This window comes from Cricetulus griseus, chromosome 3 (genome assembly GCF_003668045.3).
Source record: "Cricetulus griseus strain 17A/GY chromosome 3, alternate assembly CriGri-PICRH-1.0, whole genome shotgun sequence".
In the NCBI taxonomy this organism is placed as follows: Eukaryota; Metazoa; Chordata; class Mammalia; order Rodentia; family Cricetidae; genus Cricetulus; species Cricetulus griseus.
The window spans coordinates 155,074,610-155,098,869 of record NC_048596.1 but is presented as its reverse complement, the minus strand read 5'-3'; the positions used below and the strand labels follow the sequence as shown (position 1 = coordinate 155,098,869).

Here is a 24,260-nt window from a genome sequence, read left to right as displayed (position 1 = left end):
GTGTGTGTTTGTGTGTGTTTGTGTGTGCACAATGAGCATTATGTAGAACCCCGGCATCTCCTCCCTCTGAGCATTTTGCATCTGTGGAGCAGACGGATGCTGGCTGGGGAGGGTGAGCATGAGGAATAGTGAGGTACATGTGAGCTGGGTGAGTGGCCTGGAGTGGGAAGCAGGACATGATTCTTACTGAGCTCTGGGCTCTGACTGGCTTGAGCTCTTCTTGCCTCTGCTCCTTGGCCCTGATCCCCCTCAGCACCTAACACTCTAATCACTCCAGGATTCTGGGTAAAGCTAGGAAACAAAGAGCTCTTGGGTGGTATCTGGCGTGGTAGGAGGAGCCAGAGGTTCACTCACTGCCATCTACTTCCCCATGAGGAAGAACCCAGACTGAGATCTCTCTTGGCTCTGAGCTCTGCTGCCTTGGCTGTGACATGGTGCAAGTGAAATGGAGCTTTCCGGCCTTTTTTATTGCAATTTTTAAAAAAATTAATTATTTTTATTTGATGTGGATTGGTGTTTTTCCATGGGTGTGTGGTCTCCTGGAATTGGAATTACAGATCATTGTGAGGTGCCATGTGGGTCCTCTGGAAGAGCAGCCAGTGCTCTTAACTACTGAGCCATCTCTCCAGCCTACTTTCTGGCCTTTCAATGCATCTGCTGTTGAGTCTCTCACTTCAGTGAAGTGGTGGAAATTCCCTCTGGGCATATGGACTCCCACAAAGGTGTTCTCATCTGTGGCTAGAATCCATGCTTTTATGTCAAGCTCTGCTGGAATATAATGGCAGGAAAATCCCATTCTCCCATCTTCTTGCATTTTTCTCTTTTACTCTCAGGTTCTTGATTGTGGCCCATATGGCTTCCACTTGTCTAAAAAGGTAAGCTCCCTCTCTCAAGGAAGTAACCATGTTCCACTCAAGATATAGTGCTTGGAAAAGTGACAGTTACTCTAAACTGTCTCCCCATCCTCCATGTTAGCCCTAGAATGTTCCTTCAAGCAGAGCCTGACCTTCGTTAGTAAAATGTTAATACTCTGAGCTGTGCTGGGCATGCTGACCTCAGATCAGACATCAAGGCTGGGGTCATCTGCTATCTATCACTGTTTGCTAGTCCCCCCACACATACTCTGTCTTAGTCAATTGATGTTAACTAGATGCTATAATAAGACATTAAATCCCCAATTCAAGTTTCTTTCTTTTTTTCTTTACACAACCAAAGAATGCCTTTCTTCATATAAAGGGCAAAATGTTGTTCTGTGGGTTAGCCTGCTTATGGGGTGTTTCAAGGTTGCAGACTTTCTTCCTCTTGGGTGCCCTTGGCACCCTGGAGTCCTCTCCCTTCAGCCTGAGAATGGCTTTCCTTCCTCACATACAATGTGAGATCAATGAGCTCAGACATGGATTCTCAGGGGGAAGGGGAGGTCAGCTACATCCCACCCACAACCTCACGCTGGAGAAGGGGGCAGCTGCCCATCCTGACACTTAGTGTGACACCAAGTGTTGTGGAGGAAACAGAGATTATCCAACACAAAGGCCATCTCTCAGAGTCAAGTCTCCGGAGCATTCATTAGTAAGACTGATAAAACAATCACAAGAGAAGTTTGAAGCACACCATACCGTATTCTGGTATTCTGCCCATTTGGTGAGCTAATTAAAGTTGTAAGGCACTAATGGGGCGAGCTGGGTGGTGGAGAGAGTTACTCAGCAGCCTTGTGGGTATTTGACAACTGATGGAGATAAAGGTTTCCAATGTTCTCATTGGGTGGTTCCGTTGTTATGCTGTTTTCCTAATAAAACTTGATTTCATGAGAAGAGTTTGAGATGGAGTTTCAGTGTTCCTCCATGGCTTGCTGATGCATGATGACAGGAAATGTAACCATTTCCATTGTGGTTAATCAGGCAAGACTTTATTCCCTTTGCTTTGAAGAGCAAAACAGTTGAAGCACACTACTTAAAGACAGGTCCAAACTCACATGGTGAGGTAAGCACTCTGCTCACGTCATCTATAGCAGTGGTTCTCAACATGTGGGTCACGACCCCTTTGGGGTTTGAATGACCCTTTCACAGGGGTCGCATATCAGATATCCTGCATATCAGACAATACATTATGATTCATAAAAGTAGCAAAATCACGGTTATGAAGTAGCAACAAAAACAATTTTACGGTTGGGGGTCACCACCACATGAAGCACTGTACTGAAGGGTCAAAGGGCTAGGAGGGTTGAGAAACGCTGGTTTATAGCAAGGCAAGTTGGCAGTGCCTCCAACCTGAGTAGCACAGCAGGGTTCCATTCCATTCACATGGCTGTTGGTGTCCTCGAGAACGCTGGTTAAACCAGTGGCAAGCTGTGGTCTGAAGGTTGCTGTGCAGGTCCACAGGTGGGTAGGTGGAGGTCCAAGAGGAGGTAACCTGAGCAGCAATAATTGACCGATACACAGTGTGCCACTTTTGTTTCCTGTCTCTCTCCCATCTCCTTTTCTTGGTCTTAGGTTGGCCAAGTTGACCTCAAACTATGTAACCAAAATCCTCTTGTTTCTGCCTCATGAGTGCTGGGGTTATAGGCATGCACCTTTATACCAAGTCATGTGGTGTCGGGGATCCAACCCAGAAATCTGTGCATGCTAACTAGGCAAGCACTCTACCAGTTGAGCCACAGCACCAGCCCAGATGAGCTGCTTTTTGTGTGGTGTGTGTGTGTGGAGGGGGTAATGTCTGTGTCTAGATGGAGTGTGTGTGTGTGTGTGTGTGTGTGTGTGTGTGTGTGTACATATATGCAGGTGAATGTACACATGTGTGCATGTCCATATGGAGTCTAGAGGCTAATAATGTCAGGTACTCTTTTCAGTCACTCCGTACCTTATTTTTGAGACAGGGTCCCCCACTGAACCAGCTCACTGATTCAGCGAGACTGGCTGGCTATTCCTGTCTCCACCTCAGTGATAAGATCACAGGCATACACTACTATGCCAAACTGATTTTTTTTTTTTTTTAGATTTCATATACATTTCACAGGTCTGAATTTTTGCACGTATGTGTATCTGTGTACCATGTCTACGCAGTGCCTGCTGAGGGTAGAAGAGGACATGGGGCTGGAGTTACTGATGGTTGTGAACTACATGAGGGTGCTGGGGATTGAACCCAGCTCCTCTGAAGGGCGGTCAGTGCCCTTATCCACTGAGCCATCTCTCCAGCCCCCCCATGCCCCCCAGCTTTTGTGTGGATTATGGGAGCTAAACTTTAAGCTTGTGCTTACCCAGCAGGCACTTTGTCAACTGAAACATCTTGCCAGCCCCCAAAATGGACTGTTCTTAAATATGGTTCATGATCATCACAGGAAAAAGGAAAAAGGTTTTCAAACTCTTTCATTACATCCTGTCAGTGAGTTCAGTCCTGTTTACTCTGTCTACAGTGACATGGCTTGCCTTTTACATTAATAGTAGTTTTCTTCACAAGTACTGGATTCAGTAACAGTTGTTGAACTAGAATCTCTGGACAGAGCAGATGGCATCCTATGCTTCACAGCTTTCAGATCAGTGGACAGAGCAGTAGCCAATAAAGGTCAAGCTTCCAGTAAACAACCGACCAATCAACTTTCAGCTTAGTCTTTGCTATATGGATTATTCTATGCTATGTCTTATCAAACAGCTTCTGTTCGGCTCTCTGTCTGACCCAGACAACTCTGTGGCAGGACATATATCCAAAGAAGACTAGTTTCTCTCACTCTTGCTGCTTCAGGAGATGTAATTCGCACCGAGAGGATTTCATGTTATAGTGTAGATCAGACATCCTTGGGCTAGCTCCTCACTGAACACAATCCCAAGTCTCTGAATCAGATACCTGGAACTACTCTTATAGTACACAATCTTTTATAAGGATGAGAATTCTAGGAGAATATCAACACGAATCAAATAACAGATGGGAGAGGTGGCTCAGATAAGAGGACTAGCTGGTCTTCTAGAACACCTCCATTTGAGTCCTAGCACCTATATGGTGGCTCACAACTGTCTGCAACTCCAGTCCCAGGAGATCCAAAGTCCAATTCTAGTCTCCCTGGACACTTGGTATGCAAGTGTTACACACATATGCAGACAAAACATCTATACCCAGAGAATTTAAAAATAAAAAAGAATGTTTAGGGGGGGAGAGATATGTGATATGCCACACAATTTCAACAATGTGCACTCATTTGCAGCATCCTTCGTTGTCTTCTCCTCCTTGAATCCCATTGTAATTACTTTATGACACATTCTGCCTACTGAAAATAGCCCTGGAAAGCAGCAAGAGCTAACAAGAATGTCTTGTCAGTCTGGCTAACCCCGTCTAGTTTCCACACAGGGGCATACTAATGCATGAAGAAGATGGTATTGCTTTTGTTTCCTGTCAGACTTGGGTTAAGTCCTGCTTCCTTACCAAAGCCTGCAAGGCTGTGTGTGGATGTGATTCTTGTGTCAACTCATATTTCCTCTTCATTTTAGTCACTCTCTTCCAGCTATATTATCTTCACTTAAAAATGTGCAAACACCAAGCCAGTTTTTGCCTAGATCGTTTACTCACTGTTGTTTCAGGAACACACTTAGCCAAGTTCTGCTTTCTCTGTATGTGTTTATCTGTCTATTTGTTTAAACCATAAGCTTCCTGGATACAACAACCTGTCTTGTTTGAGTCTTCAGTGTCTTGCACAGAGTTCAGAAGAAAACAGACACCCCCTGTGATAGTTGATCTTGATTGTTGATTTGATTGGATTGACAGATGCCTTCTGGGTTGGGCCAGGACATTATGGTGGGCACTTGGAGGCAGAGGCAGACAGATCTTTGTAACAGGCTTCCTCGGACCACCAGCCCCAAATCATGACACATAGACTTATTATTAGTTATGAATGTTTAGCCTTATCTGTGCTTGTCCCTGTAGCTCTTATAATTTCATTTAACCTCTTCTCTTCATCTACATTTTGTCTTGGGGCTTTTTAGCTTTCTTTCATTCTGTGTGTCTACTCCTTGTCTGTCTAGCTGGCCCCAGGTGTCTCCCTCTTTTTTCTATCGTTCTCCCCTCCCTTACTCTCTTAAGCTTAGATTTCCCCTTATACTTATTTTCTCTGTCTACCAGCCCCACCTATACCTCTACTGCCTAACTATTAGCCACTCAGCTTTTTGTTAGATCAATCAGGTACTGTAGGCAGGTTCAGCAACACATCCTTATTAAACAAATGCAGAGTAAACAAATGTAACGTACCTTCATATAGTTACATGAATAAATGTAACACATCTTTACATAGTTAAAGTAATAGTCCACAAGAGAGCTCTAAGTTCAAGGCCAGCCTGGTCTACAGATTGAGTTTCAGGACAGCTGGGTCTATACAGAGAAAATCTGTCTCAAAAAACCAAAAAAAAACCCCAAAGTCTTGACAAACTCATCTCATGTCCTATTTGATGTCTCTGTTTCCTATGCATGTGTGAAAAATGTAACCAGCCAACTTCACACCTGCATGCCATACTTCCCTGGCCACTATGGAGTCTCCCTCTGGAACCCCAAGCCAAACTAACCTTTCTTCTTTAAGTGATATGCTCTTGGCCCAGACTTGAGGTCCCGCCATGATGATGATGATGACAGTTCTGGCAGACCTTTGCCAGTAGGCCCCAACAGGGTACGTTCCAGGTGCTGGGAATTCTCTTTAGCTGATTCCATTTCCCCAGTTTAAATTAGGAAACTGACAAATAAATAGTTAAATGTGTTTGCCGGAAAATATTCTAGTGTAAGGCTACAGTTTCCAAATTCCCTGCAGAGCCTGGACTCGGGGAACCTTGGCAGGCAAGCCTGTTGTTAAGAAGGTCACAGATGCCATCTGTGACCACATGCACTTCCCTGTTGAAGCATGACTCAGGCTGGGGTTGCTGCAGTTGATTTTGCCTGTGAGTGTAAGGCTGGCATTCTCTTGCAGACACAGCAGTTACTTGGGTAGACCAGAGGTCTGTTCCCCACAGGGGCTGGAGCTATGTGGCTGAAGACAGGAAAAGATGAAGCATCGTTCTTGGATCTGTCTTTAATTACAGCTCAAACATGTTTGGGGAATGTTCATGCATGGCTTTCCTAAATTCTCCTGATGTGATCTTTCTTTAAAATTTGGCAATAGCTTACTTGTAATTGTTAAGGCAGATAAATGAATATTTTACTCACAAGTTGAAAGTTAAAAGAATATGACAACTAATTCCAGAATTCTTTCATGGACTTTATAACTGTTTACTCCATTCTTTATCATAATTTCTAAAATATACTTTATTTTTCATTACATTTTATTTATTGGGAAGAGCATGTTCCATGGTGCATATGTCACTGTCAGAGGAGACCTTTCAGGAGTTTATTCTCTCCTTCTGTTATATGGGTCTTGGGATGCAACTCAGACTTCAGGCTAATCAGAAAGTGCCTTGGCCAGCTGAACCATCTCACCTGCCTGAATATACTCTTTGCTGGGCTATTAGGGGTAAATTAAAGCATTTTTTACATGCATACATGCATGCACGAGTCTTCCAGAGGTCGGAATGCTTTCCTGTATGACCATAAAACTACTACTGTGCCCCCAAACTTTACCAGTCATAGAATAACGTGTATCTCATACACAGACTATTGAATGCTCAATTCTTAGAAATCTGCCATCTGTCCCAATGGCTAACAACTGTCTAAAACAGTGACGCCTAGTGCGTTTGAGACACTTTGAAAAACCCAATGAAAGCCCTGGTCTTCAGAAAACAATCTTCAGACAGTGACAGCCATCTTGGATCCTTCCAGGGTGCTCATGAAATTCCCCTCCTCTGAGTGCATACACTATACACAGTACTCAAAAATGACAGACAGCACTGTGTCATCATCTCCCATCATTTGTGTTCCTGAGCCTTCATTTGAAGGAACTTAAAGTTTCAAAGAAGTCAAATAGGAGATGGATGGCCAGCCTACTGAGTGAAAACAGAATCACAAAAATCACTGGCAGTTCTGCCATGACAGACACCAGCAGATAATCTAAATGATTAGGATAGATGACTCAAAAGAACCCTTCCACACTAGAGTGTCTCTGACACGGCCACGGAAGGGACTTACCAGCCTACACTTGCTATCTTGACAGTCCGCAGTTAAAACCAAGAGTGTGGCATGCTCGGCATTAGCACAATTGTTAAGGGCCCAGTTTCTGAAGGTGCAATTAGTTAGCAGTTATGGAGATAGTCTCATCAACTAAACCTTCTCACTTAGTTCTAGCTCTACACCTAGGAAGTGGGGAGGCAGATAAGTAAGGGTAATAGAACATCCTTAATGAAAAAGCAGAGGTCAAGCTGCACTGTTTTGTCAAATGCGAACTTGCAAGGAAAAAAGACTAGCTAGGCATACTTCTGAAGACGAGCTCTCAATGTTTTCCTCTACAAAGTCTGACGAAAAAGACACACAGATTACAGTGGTGGTTGTGTAATTCAGCAAGCTTGCTGAAGCCCGCTCAAATGATGGTGAAAAGTGGGTCAGAGTAGAGAGTGGGAGCTCTACGCTGCACCTGAACATCTCAGGTTTAGAGAAAGTGCAGCCTCAAGATTTCTCACAGCCTCAGTTTCCTCAGATTCTTTTATTTATTTATTTATTTATTTATTTATTTATTTATTTATTTATTTGTTCTAGTTAGGGAACAAGCTTGTTTCACATGTAAGTCCCTTCTCCCTTCCCTCCCCTCCCATCCCTACTCCCCCACCCCCAGCCTACCCCCCATCCCATCCACCCACCACTCCCCAGGGAGGGGAGGGCCCTCAACCGGGGCTCTGCAAAGTTCACCAAATCTTCCTGTGCTGGTCCTGGGCCCTTCCCCATGTGTCCAGGGCCAGAGTATAACCCTTCACATGGGATGGGCCCTCAAAGTCCCTTCTTGTACCAGGGAAAAATACTATTCCACCACCAGATGCTCCCTGGAGTGCAGAGGCCTCCTTATTGACATCCATGTTCAGGGGTCTGGATCAGTCTTGCACTGGCCTCCCCAACAGCATCTGGGGTCGATGTGCTCTCCCTTGTTCAGGCCAATTGTTCCTGTGGGTTTCTCCAACCTGGTACAGACCCCTTCGCTCTTCATTCCTCCCTCTCTTCAACTAAATTCCCGATTTCAGCTCAGTGTATATCTGTGGATGTCTGTCTCTGCTTCCATCAGCCACTGGATGAGGGCTCTAGGATGGCATAAAGAGAAGTCATCAATCTCATTTTAGGGAAGGGCTTTTAGGTTATCCTCTCCACCATTGCCTGGATTGTCAGATCGTGTCATCCTTGTAGGTCTCTGGAGATCTCCCTAGTTCCAGATCTCTTCTCGGACCTATAGTGGCTCCCTCTGATATGGTATCTCTCATCCTGCTCTCTCTCCTCTATTCTTCCCCCAACTCAATATTTCTGCCCCTTCATTTTCTCTCCTCCACTCCTCTTCTCTTGCTCTTATTGTAGCAGCTCCCTCCCCCCTACCCTCATGCTCCCAATTAGTTCAGGAGTTCATGCCACTTCCAGTCCTGGGGACCATTTATCCCTTAGAGTCCTTCATGTTTCCTAGTTTCTTTGGTGAAGAGGATTATAGGCTAGTAATCCTTTGCTCTATGTCTAAAATTCATATATGAGTGAGTACATACCATGTTTGTCTTTTTGTGACTGGGTTACCTCACTCAGGATGGTTTCTTCTAGTTCCATCCATTTGCCTGCGAATTTCAAGATTCCATTGCTTTTTTCTGCTGAGTAGTACTCCATTGTATAAATGTACCACATTTTCTCAATCCATTCTTCAGTTGAGGGGCATCTAGGTTGCTTCCAGGTTCTGGCTATTACAAACAATGCTGCTATGAACATGGTTGAACATATATCCTTGTTGTATGAACATGAACTATTTGGGTATATACCCAAGAGAGGAATGGCTGGATCTTGAGGTAGACTGATTCCCACTTTTCTGAGCAACCGCCATACTGATTTCCAGAGTGGTCTTATGAGTTCGCACTCCCACCAGCAATGGAGGAGTGTTCCTTTTTCTTCACATCCTATCCAGCATAGATTGTCATTGGTATTTTTGATTTTAGCCATTCTGACAGGTGTGAGGTGGTATCTCAGAGTTGTTTTGAGTTGCATTTCTCTGATGGCCAAGGATTTTGAGCACTTTCTTAAGTGTCTTTCAGCCATTTCAGATTCCTCTGTTGAGAATTCTCTATTTAGTTCTGCACCCCACTTTTTAATTTCATTGTTTGGTGTTTTGGTGGCTAGTTTCTTGAGCTCCTTATATATTTTGGAAATCAGTCCTCTGTCAGATGTGGGGTTGGTGAAGATCTTTTCCATTCTGTGGGTGGTCGTTTTGTCCTACTGAATGTTTCCTTTGCCTTGCAGAAGCTTCTCAGTTTCAGGAGGTCCCATTTATTAATTGCAGACCTCAATGTCTGTGCTACTGGCGTAATGTTCAGGAAGCGGTCTCCTGTGCCAATTTGTTCAAGGGTAATTCCCACTTTCTCTTCTAGAAGATTCAGTGTGGCTGGATTTATGCTGAGATCTTTGATCCATTTGCACTTAAGTTTTGTGCATGGTGACAGGTATGGATCTATCTGCAATTTTCTGCATGTCCGAATCCAATTGTACCAGCACCATTTGTTGAAGATGCTATCTTTTTTCCATTGTATAGATTTAGCACCTTTGTCAAAAATAAGGTATTCGTATGTGCGTGGGTCAATATCAGGGTTTTCAATTCGATTCCATTGGTCTATCTATCTATTTTTGTGCCAATACCAAGCTGTTTTCAGAACTATGGCTCTATAGTAGAGCTTGAAATCCAGGATGGTGATGCCTCCGGAAGATCCTTTATTGAAAAGAGTTGTTTTGGCTATCCTGGGTTTTTTATTTTTCCATATAAAGTTGAGTATTGTTCTTTCAATGCCTGTGAAAAACTGTGTTGGGATTTTGATGGGGATTGCATTGAATCTGTAGATTGCTTTTGGTAGGATTGCCATTTTTACTATGTTAATTCTACCTATCCAAGAGCATGGGAGATCTTTCCATTTTCTGGTATCTTCTTTAATTTCTTTCTTTAAAGTCTCAAAGTTCTTATTGTACAGGTCTTTCACTTTTTTGGTTAGTGTTACCCCAAGATATTTTATGTTGCTTGTGGATATTGTGAAAGGTGATGTTTCCCTGATTTCTTTCTCATTGGATTTATCATCTGTATATAGTAGGGCTACTGATTTTTTTGAGTTAATTTTGTATCCTGCTACCTTGCTGAAGGTGTTTATCAGCCGTAGGAGTTCTCTGGTAGAGTTTTTCAGGTCACTAATGTAGACTATCATGTCGTCTGCAAATAGTTTGACTTCATCCTTTCCAATTTGTATCCCTTTGATCCCCTTTTCTTGTCTTATTGCTATAGCCAGAACTTCAAGTACAATATTGAAGAGGTATGGAGAGAGTGGACAGCCTTGTCTTGTTCCTGATTTTAGAGGAAAAGCTTTGAGTTTCTCTCCATTTAGTTTGATGTTGGCTATTGGTTTGGTGTATATCGCGTTTATCATGTTTAGATATGTTCCTGTTATTCCTGTTCTCTCTAAGATCTTTATCATGAAGGGATGTTGGATTTTGTCAAAGGCTTTTTCAGCGTCTAGTGAGATGATCATGTGGTTTTTCTTTTTCAGTTTGTTTATATGGTGGATTACATTGATGGATTTTCATATGTTGAACCATCCTTGCATCCCTGGGATGAAGCCTACTTGATCATGGTGGATGATTTTTCTGATATGTTCTTGGATTTGGTTCGCCAATATTTTATTGAGTATTTTAGCATCGATGTTCATGAGGGATATCGGTCTGTAGTTCTCTTTCTTAGTCATATCTTTGTGTGGCTTGGGTATCAAAGTGATTGTAGCCTCATAGAAAGAGTTTGGCAATATCCCATCTGCTTCTATTGTGCGGAACAGTTTGAGGAGTACTGGTATCAGCTCTTGTTTGAATTTCTGGTAGAATTCTGCAGTGAAGCCATCTGGCCCTGGGCTTTTTTTGGTTGGGAGGCTTTTGATGACTGCTTCTATTTCATTAGGGGTTATAGGTCGATTTAAACTGTTTATCTGATCTTGATTTAATTTTGGTAAGTGATATTTATCCAGAAAGCTGTCCATTTCCTTTAGATTTTCCAATTTTGTGGAATACAGGTTTTCCAAGTCTGACCTGAAGATTCTCTGGATTTCCTCAGTGTCCGTTGTTATATTCCCCTTTTCATTTCTGATTTTGTTAATTAGCATGCTCTCTCTCTCTGCCTTTTGGTTAGTTTGGCTAGAGGTTTGTCTATCTTATTGATCTTCTCAAAGAACCAACTCTTTGTTTCATTGATTCTTTGTACTGTTTTCCTAGTTTCTACTTTGTTGATTTCGGCTCTCAGGTTGATTATTTCCTGGTGTCTACTCCTCCTTGGTGTGTTTGCTTCTTTTTGCTCTAAAGCTTTCAGTTGTTCTGTCAATTCTCTAATGTGACTTTCCTCCAGTTTCTTCATGTGGGCACTTAGTGCTATGAACTTCCCTCTTAGCACTGCTTTCAGAGTGTCCCATAAGTTTGGGTATGTTGTGTCTACATTCTCATTAAATTCTAGGAAGTCTTTAATTTCTTTTTTTATTTCTTCCTCAACCCAGGAATGGTGCAATTGGGTGTTATTCATTTTCCATGCGAATGTAGGTTTTCTGCAATTCATATTGCTGTTGAATTCTAGCTTTAATGCATGGTGGTCTGATAAGATACAGGGGGTTATTTCAATTCTTTTGTAACTGTGGAGGTTTGCTTTGCTGCCAACTATGTGGTCAATTTTTGAGAAGGTTCCATGTGGCGCTGAGAAGAAGGTATATTCTTTTGTGTTTGGATGGAATGTTCTATAGATATCTGTTAAACCCAGTTGGGTCATAACTTCTGTCAGATCCTTTGTTTCTTTGTTAAGTTTCTGTCTGGTGGTCCTGTCTAGTGGTGTAATGTTGAAGTCTCCTACTATAAGTGTGTGTGATTTTATGTGTGGTTTGAGCTTTAGCAATGTTTCTTTTACAAATGTGGGTGCTTTCATTTTTGGGGCATAGATGTTCAGGATTGAGACTTCATCTTGATGGACTTTTCCTGTGATGAGTATGAAATGCCCTTCTTCATCTCTTTTGATTGCTTTTAGTTTAAAGTCTAATTTGTTAGATATTAGGATTGCTACACCAGCTTGTTTCTTGAGCCCATTTGATTGGAAAATTTTTTCCCATCCTTTTACTCTGAGGTATCGCCTGTCTTTGAAATTGAGGTGTGTTTCTTGTAAACAGCAGAAGGATGAATTCTGTCTTCATATCCATTCTGTTAGCCTATATTTTTTTATGGGTAAGTTAAGACCATTGACATTTAGGGATATTAATGTCCATTGTTCATTGGTTCTTCTTTGTTTTGAATTTATTGCTGATGGCGTCATTGCGTGTGGATTTCTTTTTGTGTTTGGTAAAATTAGATTATCTATTGCCAGTGTTTTTGTGAGTGTAGTTATGTTCTTTGGGTTGGAGTTTTCCTTCCAGAACCTTCTGTAGTGCTGGATTTGTGGATATGTATTGTTTAAATCTGTTTTTGTCATGGAATATCTTGTTTTCTCCATCTATAGTGATTGAAAGTTTTGCTGGGTACAGTAGTCTGGGTTGACATCCATGCTTCCCTTAGTGCTTGTAGGGTATCTATCCAAGACCTTCTGGCTTTCAGAGTTTCCATTGAGAAGTCGGGTGTGATTCTGATTGGTTTGCCTTTATATGTTACTTGGCCTTTTTCCTTTGCTGCTCTTAATATTTTCTCTTTATTCTGTAGATTTGGTGTTTTGATTATTATGTGTCGGGGGGACTTCTTTTTGTGGTCTAGTCTGTTTGGTGTCCTGTAAGCTTCTTGTACTTTCATAGGCATATCCTTCCGTAGGTTGGGGAAGTTTTCTTCTATGATTTTGTTGAATATGTTTTCTGTACCTTTGAGCAGTGTTTCTTCACCTTCTTCTACACCTATTATTCTTAGGTTTGGTCTTTTTACGGTGTCCCATATTTCCTGGATATTTTGTGTTAGGGATTTATTGGACTTGAGGTTTTCTTTGGTTGATGAATGTATATCCTCTAGCGAGTCTTCAATAGCTGAAATTCTCTCTTCCATCTCTTGAATTCTATTGATTATACTCACATCTTTAGTTCCTGATTGTTTATCCAGCCTTTCCATTTCCAGCATTGCCTCATTCTGTGTTTTCTTTATTGTGTCTATTTCAGCTTTCATGCTTTGAACTGTTTCAAGAACTTCCTTCACTTGTTTGGATGTTTTTTCTTGGGTTTCTTTAGATTCTTTAAGAGATTTGTTTATTTCTTGAATTTTTTGGTTTGTCTTTTCCTCCATTTCGTATAATTTTTTGTTTGCTTTTTCTTCTATTTGTTTTAGGGGTTTTCTTGTTTCCTCTTTAAAGGTCTCTATCATCTTGATGAGATAATTTTTGAGGTCCATCTCATCTTCATGCTCTGTGTTGGGCTTTTCAGATCTTGCTGGAGTGGAGTCCCTAGATTCTGGTGGTGTCATATTGGTCTTTCTGTTGTTGAGTGAAATCTTATTCTGTCTTCTTCCCATATCTTCTTTTAGTGGGTGCAGGTGGGGTCTCTCTATCTCCTCTTGTGACCCAGTGGTGTGTGGGGGCCAGGAATTCAATGTCCACAACTCTGGATGGTCTTGCCTCTCCTGGTAGTCTCCTCACTCGTTGTGGATCGGTTGGCGGAAAGAAATGGAAGAGTGGGGTGTTTCCAGATTCAGGGAGCTCCTCCTTGTCTGTGCGTGTCTACCCCAAGCAGGTGGGCGCAGCCCCGGGGTGGTCGGGGTGGTCGGGGTGAGTGATGGTTTGGGTGGGGGTTGGGTAAGGGCAGAGGCTCACTCCCCTCGTTCCTGGGTCAGTCCCTGGAAAGGGATAGAAGAGTGGGGTGCTACTAGATTATTCAGGGAGCAGGGAGTTCCTCCCTGCCTGGGTGTGTCTACCCCAGGCTGGCAGGCGCTGGGGGTGGGGAGGGGGAGGGGAGGTGGGTGGTAGAGGTGAGTGAAGTTTTGGGCTGGAGTTGGGTAAGGGCAGAGGCTCACTCACCTAGTTCCTGGGTCGGTCGGCGGAAAGGGCAATTTTCTCAGATTCTAAGAGCACTGTGATCAAAGAACAATGTTCCAGATGTGGAAATGCGTGTCCCTCCCCAAAGCTCCTAAAGGTTTACTATGAGTTTAAATGCCAGCCACAGTTTTCCCTCTAACTATTCTGTGGGTCAAGGGCTAACGGGAAACAATGACTGCTTGTGTAGTATGAGAGTTGTTGTGTAACTTAGGAGTCTAAGTGATTTCACCTTGATGTCCCTCTTCATCTGCATGCAGGAGGACTCCCTGATATAGCAAGACACTCTCCGGGCACTCAGCTCAATGTCAAGCACAAAGTGGTACGTTCTGACCCTTCCTGAGGACTTTTAGTAGTGTGTAGAAGGGATTGAATACTACATATTTGTCATAAGAGAGAAACCTTGAAGGGGAGGAGTTTTAAAAACAAATATTAATTTGTCAAACAGTTGTTCCTGGGTATTATGTGTGTAACTTCCTAGTAGGGGATACACAGGTAACCAAGGTAACCAAACAACTTACTGGGCTGAAGCTGTTACCATATTCTCCCACATTGTCTCTTTTCCGTGTGTGGCAAAAATCACAGTAAGTTTGTAAGTCTCTGACTGTCAACCCCCAAACAATGAAGAGACTAGAAATAGAAACAGTGAAAAACAAGATTTTGGTGTAGCTCAGTGGCAAAGCAATTGCTTGGCACCCAAGAAGGGCCTGGGTTCAAGTCACAGCATTTCAAAAGAACAAAAACATGGGAAGTGTTTTTCTCTTCTTCCGAGACAATACATTTTAATTACACTTGTTACAAAAATCAATATGCTTGTATATACATCGTATGTCTGCAAATACAAGTGTATCCAGTAAGTTGACCAGGTCGCACTGGATCTTGTCCTCTGTAATCTGCTCTTATTTATCAATATTTTTTATGAACACCTTTCTTTGTTAACAAGTATAGCCATTTGTTATCACTTGACCCATTCAGCCCTGTGCATAGTGCAATTTAAAAATGTCCCGTATCCGCAAGCATTGAGCATTTTTCCTTTTTCTCCTTTTTTCTTTTTCCTTGTTGTTTTTATTTGCTAGACATTTATGAGTTTTTGTATTTATAATTATTATAAACAGTGTTATGATAACTATTAGTTATCATAAACACATTTATGCAATGGTAAATTCATCTTAGTGCATTTCCAGAAGTAAAATCCTTGGGTTGGGATGTAAGTTGGTTTTATTCACAGCTAAATTGCCTCCCCGTATTAGCCTCAGCACCTTCCTATATTCTCACTCCTACTTTAATCCATGCCTATGGGCACATGCTGTGATCCCAGTATTCAAGAAAAACCACATCAGGAGGGCCACAAGTTCAAGGTCAACCTGGATGCACAGTGAGAGTGGATTTTTCCTTCAAAAGGTTAATGAACATAATTATAACCTTAATGTTTCCCAATTTGATAGATGAAGATAGTTGAATTTTCTTGGATAGATTAAGATTCTTTCCTCATGTTTATTAGTTTCATGAGTGTTTTTATTAGCAATAGTTGGTTCTCATTATCTGCCGAAGTCACATTTTCTAAAGCTGAACTGAGCACGACATTAATGAACAGCAAACAGTTGCTCCCATGGGAGATGTAAAGTTTGGGTTCTGTAAACCTCTAGTCACAATGTTTTGTCTTGTCAATTATCAACATATAAACTTTGTTTTATGTATATTTTAAAATTATCTTTATTATAAAAGACTTAAAAATTAAAAAGTCATCACCAATTTTTATATGTATGTTTCTGTTCAAAGACTCTTTAATATAAGTCAACTTATTAGCACTGAACTTGAACCAGTACCGCTACGGTGGAGGTTAATTACTGGGGTTCTTTTCCCTGAGAGGCACGCCACAGCCTTCCTTTGCTTTGGATCCTACACTGTACTTCAGCATGATGGTCAGGACCATTTTAAATAGCAAAATCCCTAACAAAGAAACGCAAAAAGGCAGAACATGGAGTTCTAAAGGACCACAAAAGGACACTTAATTACTTAAGAGAACACCGCCAAGGCTTCCTGGCCATGCTTGACCTCGGCATGAGCACACATGGCAGGGGATTCCATTTTTCCACTCTGGACGTGCTCCTCGATGACCTCAAAAGTGCTGCCTTGACCTCATGATTACACAGAGACTTTAGCAAGCAGGTGAATTCTCAATGTGGAATCCATGAATAATGGAACATGGCTGTATTTCTTTCCCCCATGTTTCTGTTGGGGGATAGTTGTTTTTGTTGTTTGTTTTAGTAATTTTTTTATAAACTGTTTACATACTAGGACTGGACTTTTTTGCTCAGCCTCATTTGTAAGTTCTTCAGCCAGTTTGTCTTTTCGTTTTACTGATGAGAGTGGATTTTGATAGTATTATCCAAATGCCATTTGAATAAGGGTGGGAAAACAGCTGATAAAGGAGTTTTGTTAGTTGTTTATTATTGTGAAAATGGGGTTGTTGTTGCATGCATGTGTGTATGGTATATGTGAATGTACAGGTACACATGTGTGTATGTGGAGGCTGGAGATTGACATTGGCCATCTTTCTCTACTGTTCTCCACTTTATTGTTGCTCACCAGACTTGGAGCTCACTGATTGGCCAGACTGACTGGGTAGTGAGCCCTAGGGTGGCCTGTCTGTTCACTGCCCCAACCCTCACTTTGTCCCATCCCCAGTGCCATGGTTAGCCAGCACCTCCCTGGTTTTTGGTTTTGCAGTTTTACATTGGGTTTACATTGGGTTTTATAGCCATAGGGCTGAGCTCAGAGCTCTTCACCCACAAGGCCATCTTCTCAGCCATTCTGGGCTCAGTTTGTTTTGGTTTGGGTTTGGAGACTTAGTCTTGCTATATAGCCCAGTCTGGCTTTCAATCTCAGTATCTCCCTGTCTCAGCCTTCCCAGTTCTGGGATCTCGGCCATGTACCCCCACATCTGCCTTGGTTGGTATTAATTCCCAACTCTCTGTTCTCCAGGCACATCAGATTTGGGGTTCTGAATCTCCTTGTCCAACACTTCCATGTCACAGAACTTTTCGTAAGTGCCCCCACAACCCCCAGGGGTCTCGCCCTGCATCCAATATGCTGTCAGTCCTATCTACTTGTAGTCTTTGTTTTGACTGCTATCTTTTCTACTATTTTCATGACTTCCAGGGTCAGAGGCCATTTAAGAGGCCTCACACTTCTGCCCCCACCCTACTGACATCTACCTTGCTACGTCACTTTATGAGACCTAACATGGATGAAAGTAGGGCCAGATATGATGGGGGGTGGGTATCCCTCAGACGCATTTGACCTCCAGCTGCTCTGAGAATAATAAGCACTGTGGGGAGTTGCTGCTGTGGTTGGGGAGACTACAAGTGAGGGCCTGGGACTTCTGATTTAAAAAGCGCTTCAGGATGTCAGCAAATCACAAGCCAAGCCTTGTAGCATAGCCTGTAATCCTAGCTTCTCTGGAGGCTGAGGCAAGAGGATTGCAATTTGAGGTGTGGTTTGGAAGCTTAGTGAGATGCTGTCTCAAAATGAAAAGTAAAAAGCCCGAGTGTGGTGCTCACCTTTAATCTCAGCACTCAGGAGGCAGAAGCAGGCCCATCCCTGTGAGCTCAAGACTAGCCAGGTCTCATGTAATAAGTCCAGGCCAGCCACATGCTGTGGCTGAATCAGGGAGGAGTGGGGGGAGGAAGTCAGGGAAGAGAGAGGGGAGGGAGGAGGAAGGAGAGCTGGGCATGGTATGATGGCTAATGCCTGTAACCCTAGCACTTAGGAGACTGAGGCAGGAGGATCAAGACAGGAGCTCAGGGCCAACTAAAGCTACATGAAACCCTGCCTCAAAAGAATACCAAACTAGAAAGAAAGCAGCAAAAAGAATATTGAGGGTGTAGCTAAGTGATTTACCTAGCTTGTGCAAGACTGTGGGTTCACCCTCGGTAGGGAAAAAAAAAACTCCATTAAGTTTCCTTCCTTATTCATAGTAGACTTTGCTCTGCCTGAAGAACGTGTCTTCACTCTAGGTGTGAAACCCCCAAAGCCAGGCCTTGAGCTCCTCATGAATTACAGGTCTAGAGGGAAAAAACTTCTGAAACAAGTAAGAACTTTACCTTGTCATTCTCATGGGTCCCTGCCCCTGGGTGTGTCTGAATGCATGAGTGGGGGTGTGGGGTGCTTAGGTCCTATAAAAATAGCCTTCCTTTAGACTCTGCTGAAAGATGGGCTGCTCTGATAAGAGAGGCCTCCAAACACTGCCTGTGCAGACCTGTCTGGTTCAGGAAACAGCCTTCAGAGAGGCTTTGGGGATGGGGATTCCCATCTCAGGGGATGAGGGCTGGAGGGCTCTGCCTCCAGGTTCTCAGGTTGTCCTACCTTGCTGGGGACCCACCCTGGTTGCTCAGTGCCCCAGTCCGGCCATTTTCACCCCGGTGTCTGTTGTCCCTGCTCTCCTTGATATGGCCTTCTAATATCCCAGGGCTTTTAAACCGGATGTTAAAATGAGGTCTTTTTATGCCTTAGAATTCTGGCAGAAGAGGTTGGCCAGGGTGATGGCAGCTCAGCCGTCAAGTGTCTGTCTTGGAAACACAGCAACCTTCCTTTAATCCCCAGAATTCCCATAAAAGCTGGGTGTAGTGCCATGGGCTTGAAATTCATTGTGCTGAGGAAGCAGAGGCAGGTGGATGGAGCCCTGAGGCTCACTGGCCAGTATAGCCTACTAGGCAGACAGCAGGTCAATGAGAGAACTTGTCTCAAGAAACAAGGTAGACGGCATCTGAGGATCAGGAATGGAAGTTGTTTTCTGATGGCCACAAGCACATGCACACATAGAGGCACACATGTGAGCGTACACATGAACACATACATACACATGCCACGCACAGGCATGCACACACACATACACACACACAAACACATATACATGCCACATATACACAAACATACACACATGTACACACAGGCACATAATACCACACACAAACACACATACTGGGGCACACACACAGGCATCCATACACACATCAACACACACACACACACACACACACACACACACACACACACACACACAAATAAAACACAAACACATACTCTCACACATGACACACATGTACACATGCTCATACTCATACACATAATTCTCTGGCAGGGATTCCTGAAGAATAGGTTAAAAAGCGAAGAAAAATAGTTTTCTCTATGAGCCCTACTGACTTCATTTATTATGAAATAAAACAATAATTTTAGCTATCCCACAATTTTTTTTATAATGCCCTTTCTTTAAGTTGAATTTAAACAACTCACTTCTGTGCTAAGTAACAATATTTGTGATGTCATGGGTTTGGGATGCTAGCTATGTGTGTTAGGGAGAAAGAATAACTTGACTACTTAAATTTTTTAAATGTTAAGTATCATCTAAGACTGTCACAAGAATACAAATTTTACACACATGTCATTTTGAAAAGGCTGGTCTGGAGGAACCAAGGGAACCTGGCAAATTTAGCTAACAGGACAAGATGGACAGTTCACCTTGGGTGCCACAGTTGAGCGTGTTTTCATGGTAGCCTGCAAGGATTAAGCTTGTCCTGTAGATCCAGGGAATGTGTAAGTTCTGGTAGACAGCACTGTGGGGCTGTGGGGGGAGATTCTTGGGGCTGTGGGGTGAGACACAAGGGGGGCCCAGAAGCTGTGAGGGGTCTGTTGAAAGTTCATTGTGCACTCTGTTAAGGACCTGCTTCTCTGGAGGTCTGGGGCTCTCTTCTGGGAAGGGAAGATGATTTCTTGAAAGTGTGTTGCTCTCAGCCTCCTCCTGGGAGTTGTCTGAGGGAATGATTAACTACTATTAAATAATTCCCTCTTGCTGCATGGAGTTGCTCTGAGGCCAGGCAATTCCATTGCTAATCAGTGTCACAGCTGTGCTGAGGGTCACATGTCCTCCTCCGTCAGGTATTTTCCCGACCCCTCCCCTAAACACATTTTCATACATTTTTTTGTGATGTACTAACAGTCCAAAGGCTCTCTCTCTCTCCCTCCTCCTCTCTTTCCCTCTGTCATGAGCAATAAATATGGAAGAGTTATCTGAGAAATGTAGAGCCTAGAATCCTGACTAAAAATAAGTGAAGCAAAATATTTCAATTTTAAAATAAAGTTGTAATTATTTTGCTATTTATTATATGTATGGGTGTTTCGCTTGCATGTATGTCTGTATACTATGTGTGTGTGCCTGATGCCCTCAAAGGCTAGAAGGTAACCCCAGTCTCCTGGAAGTGAGCCATTATATGGATGCTGGGAATAGAACCAGGGTCCTCTGGAAGAAGAGCCAATGCTCTTAACCGCTAAGCCATCCCTCCAGCCTCCAAATTTAAAATATTCTTAAACAGGTACTGGTGTTTTGAGGGAAAAAGCCTGAGCTGCCAGGTCACCAATAATCTTCCCCTTAAAAACATTTGCTTGGTGACTAGCGTCTTTAGTCCTCTAATTATTTATAATCTTGGGCCTTGACTTGAAGAAGTTCACGATGTAGGGCTGAGAAGCAGAAAATTCACACCCAGGACTGACTGACTAAGGAAATGACAGGAGGTGGGAAAGGTGGGTAGGAAAGAGAGATTGTAGGTCGTTAGTGATCCTAAGAGTTCTTGCCTTTCTAAATTGTCTTGCTTATTTATCTGTCCTTCCTGACTGAGGCACAATATACAAAACAGAAAGGGTATTTTTAAAAGATGGAAGAAAATGCAGAAGCGATGCCAGGCCCTGCTCGTGAATGATGTCTGGTTTGAAAGAGACAATTTAATTCTCAATTTTGTGGGAACAGTGACCTTTGCGGACGAGCGAGTGTTGACAATCGGACCATTTTTTCCCCCCATCCAGCTTCAGGGACAATGGGATTATGAAAGCAAGCCTATCTCCTCGGAGGACTCAGAGGCTGATCAATACCCCGAATACCGCAAAGTCTCAGTATTCGACTGACTTGAAGAATGAAGCCACAGATTTGGGGCCCTAGTTCCTTCATTAACCCATTAAGACAGAAGGTCGGAGGAGACCTTGGTTGGGTGTGCTAGAAACTAACCTGGGTTTCATCCCTTGTTCTTTTTCCGTGTGCGTGTGCGTGTGCGTGTGCGAGTGCGTGTGTGTGTGGTGTGTGTGTGTGGTGTGCTGAAGGGGAGGGGGTTGTCATAACCATGATCAAATGTTCCTTCAAAGTAAGTGCCAAGACTCCCATTCTGCTGCAAGAACCTCATAAATGATGGTGTGACCGCCACCATGGCGGGCCCCAGAGCCACCCCGCCTAGCCTCTTCCGTCTCAGAAAGACTTTTCTGTTTCCGGAGGCACCACTCAGAACAGAAAGCCCTCCACGGCCAGGTTCCCCCGCCCGCGCCCCCCCAAGAAAATCTGGCTGGGCTGCCCTCTCCGCCTTCGGCTCCGCCCACGGGCCTGCGCCTCCCTCTCCCGCTGAGGCTGCCCTGTGAGGTCCCCACGCTGCCCTGCAGTGGCCCGGCAGCACGGCGCGGGAGGAGCAAGGCCACCCCACCCCACGGGCTGGCACCCCCTCCCCTGTCACCCCGCGCTTCTGCGCTCCTGCTCCAACCTGTCCCCCAACCCATGACTCCTCTTGCACAGAAAACAGTCTCACCCTAACCCCTATCCGCGCCCCACACGACCCAGCCATCATAATCATCATTTCTGTTTTCCTTTAGCCCCAGGTTGGGCTAAACACATTCGCTGGGAGCCATCTGGTCTGCTTCCCGGGAACCCTTCGTGTGGTTTCCATTAAACTTGCCAGAACCGTGCATTGAAAATGCTGCCCGGGGCCGCTCAGGAGCCTCCCCAGTCTGCCCTGCACATGCAGAGCGAGGGGACCTCTGGGTAGGCGCCCAGGCAGACACCCGAGGACAATGCTCGAGTGACTGCGTCGTCACTCCTAGGAATACACTTATCCCCGGCAAGGCTTTGCAGTGCCCCAGTGTTCGGTTTTTGCCACATGCCAGCCAGAGTTTGTTAGAATTCTGTTTCGATTCTAAAAATCAATGTCAACAGCTTTACAGACGAATTTACAGAAATAACCTGGCCACAGAAACTTCGTGTGACCAGCCACATTGAGTGTCTGCCTTATGCGCCTGTCCCTGACTGCCCCTACCCCCACAGGAAAAACAACAGAAAAAAAATTTAGCTTATGGAAAAAAACTGCCTCACACAATGAGTTTGGGTTTATCGTACAAGATAAAGGAGACAGGCGGATTTAAGGAATCATAGTGCGCTGAGTGTGGAAAGTTCCTTGGGGTTTATTAAAGATTAGTCAGTTTATTGAGTGGAAAACGGAGGGGTTTGGGAAGGGTCACATGACCTGTGAGGAAAGTACAGACAGTACTGTGGCCTAGCGAAAGGAAGGAGTGGGAGGAGACCTGGCCGCCAGGTACTTTCAGGCAGCTAAAAGGAATTAATTTGTGGCGTCCTGTCCCTCGGCTGGACTACCCAATAAGCGGAGCTTTCCTCCGGCCCCACCACCAGCCTAGGTTTCCCTCCCTCCCTTGTTTTCTTTGCTTTCTCTTCCCACCCCCACCCTGGCAGGGTGATTCTATTTGGGATTTTAAAATGAAACCAGGTGCTGCGTAAAACAAAGGCGAAGTAATAACAAGGAAAGACGATCCAACGCCTAAGGAATGCGCTGAGTTTTATGACTCAGGCTGTCCTGGCAAAGAGCTGGGAGTGACTTGGAGAGGTGGGTGGCACGGAGCAAAGTCCATACATGGCAGCCCTGGCCTCCCCACATAGGGTGGTCAAGGCAGCCTATGACTCACTTTGTAAGGCTTCTCAGGCTAGAGCCAAATGATCGTCAACTTTTCCCTGAGGGCCCGACACACGTGATGGGGCCAGTGCTACCCTGAGGTTTAAAGAACTCATCCTAGGCAAAATGCCACCCTTTGCCCCAGGAAGACCCAGGCTTATCACACTGGGCCAAGGGCACTGGTGCCTTTAGAAGATGAACAGCATGTAGGCTTTAAAGTGACAAGGAAATCAGCATGCTTGTGGTGGGGACAATGGCTTGGGAGTGCAAGGTCTCAGGATTGCTAGAGTGCCTTGGGTGGAGGAGGGGAGCAGAGAGCTGGAAGGCTTGTGGATGATGAGGGGCTCTGGGTGCCATTCCTAACTACCTCACAAGGTTGGCTGTGCATAGCACTCAGACACCCAGGCGGACATCCACACATTCTGAGGATTCCTTTCAGATGAGCATAGTAATGGAGTGAGATGTACATTTTTTTTTTTTTTTTCTGTTACTAAAAGACAGGCTAAGTAAGAGTGTGGAAGGAGAAAAAGTCTTTCCAGCAGGGCCGAGGGAGGGGCCTGAAATTGGTTGACAAGGGCCTACTAGGCTCTCTTCATCACCTTTTCCTGAGTAGAACCAACTGGACTGCCTTCCTTCTGGGTGTCCCTCACTCCAGCAAAGGCTGTCATGCTTTGAATGAGAACTATGACTAACATAAATGAGATTCCCACATGTAGACGCCTTGTGGAATGGAGGCTCGTTCCCCCTTTCCCTCTCTTGCATTCTCTGAAATACCCACCACTAAACAATGGTGACTAGTCCATAATTTCAGGGAAATCTCTGCTTAACTTTGTCATCAAAGGCTACTTACCTGGAAAATAGAGTCTAAGAACTATGACTTCATAAATATTTATAGTGTGAACAGGCGCCACTCCAATTCTGTTGGAGAATGGTTCCATTCAGTTTTGTTTATGTGACACTAGGGTGAGTGACATCCGTCATGTGCATCAGCTCTGCACTGTCCTTCTGAAGCATGTTTATGGAATGATTATGCCTGTGAGTGTTTGCTAAATTTAGCAAACAAGCCTGCGTAGCTCTCCCAAGCCCCCAAACAAGCAAAAATCCAGTGACTGGTATAGAGAAGACTTGAACCCAAATGACAAGGCTTGGGCACTTAACATGCACTATGGGAGCATTTGAAAAATTGAGAGAAATTAAAATGGGAAAGTTAGCTGCTAGTATAGTATTCTGGGTTAAGGTGGTTTGATGGGCCTGCATCTCACAGACAAGGGCTCTCAGCTGGGCCTAGGACACATTGACAGGTGAGTGGCAAAAGCAGGAAGATACTTATGGAATTTTCTCCTTCTGGGACCTTCCTCTGC

At 44.0% G+C, this 24,260-nt stretch overlaps 1 long non-coding RNA gene across 1 annotated transcript; it reads left to right on the top strand.

The window, feature by feature from the left end:
• The first annotated feature begins 835 nt into the window (after positions 1–835).
• LOC118238585 lies at positions 836–23,382 on the top strand. Its single transcript, XR_004769242.1, has 5 exons — positions 836–875; positions 14,386–14,447; positions 17,111–17,171; positions 18,145–18,218; positions 20,984–23,382. It is a non-coding gene; the product is annotated as an uncharacterized LOC118238585 (long non-coding RNA).
• Positions 23,383–24,260: the final 878 nt, after the last annotated feature.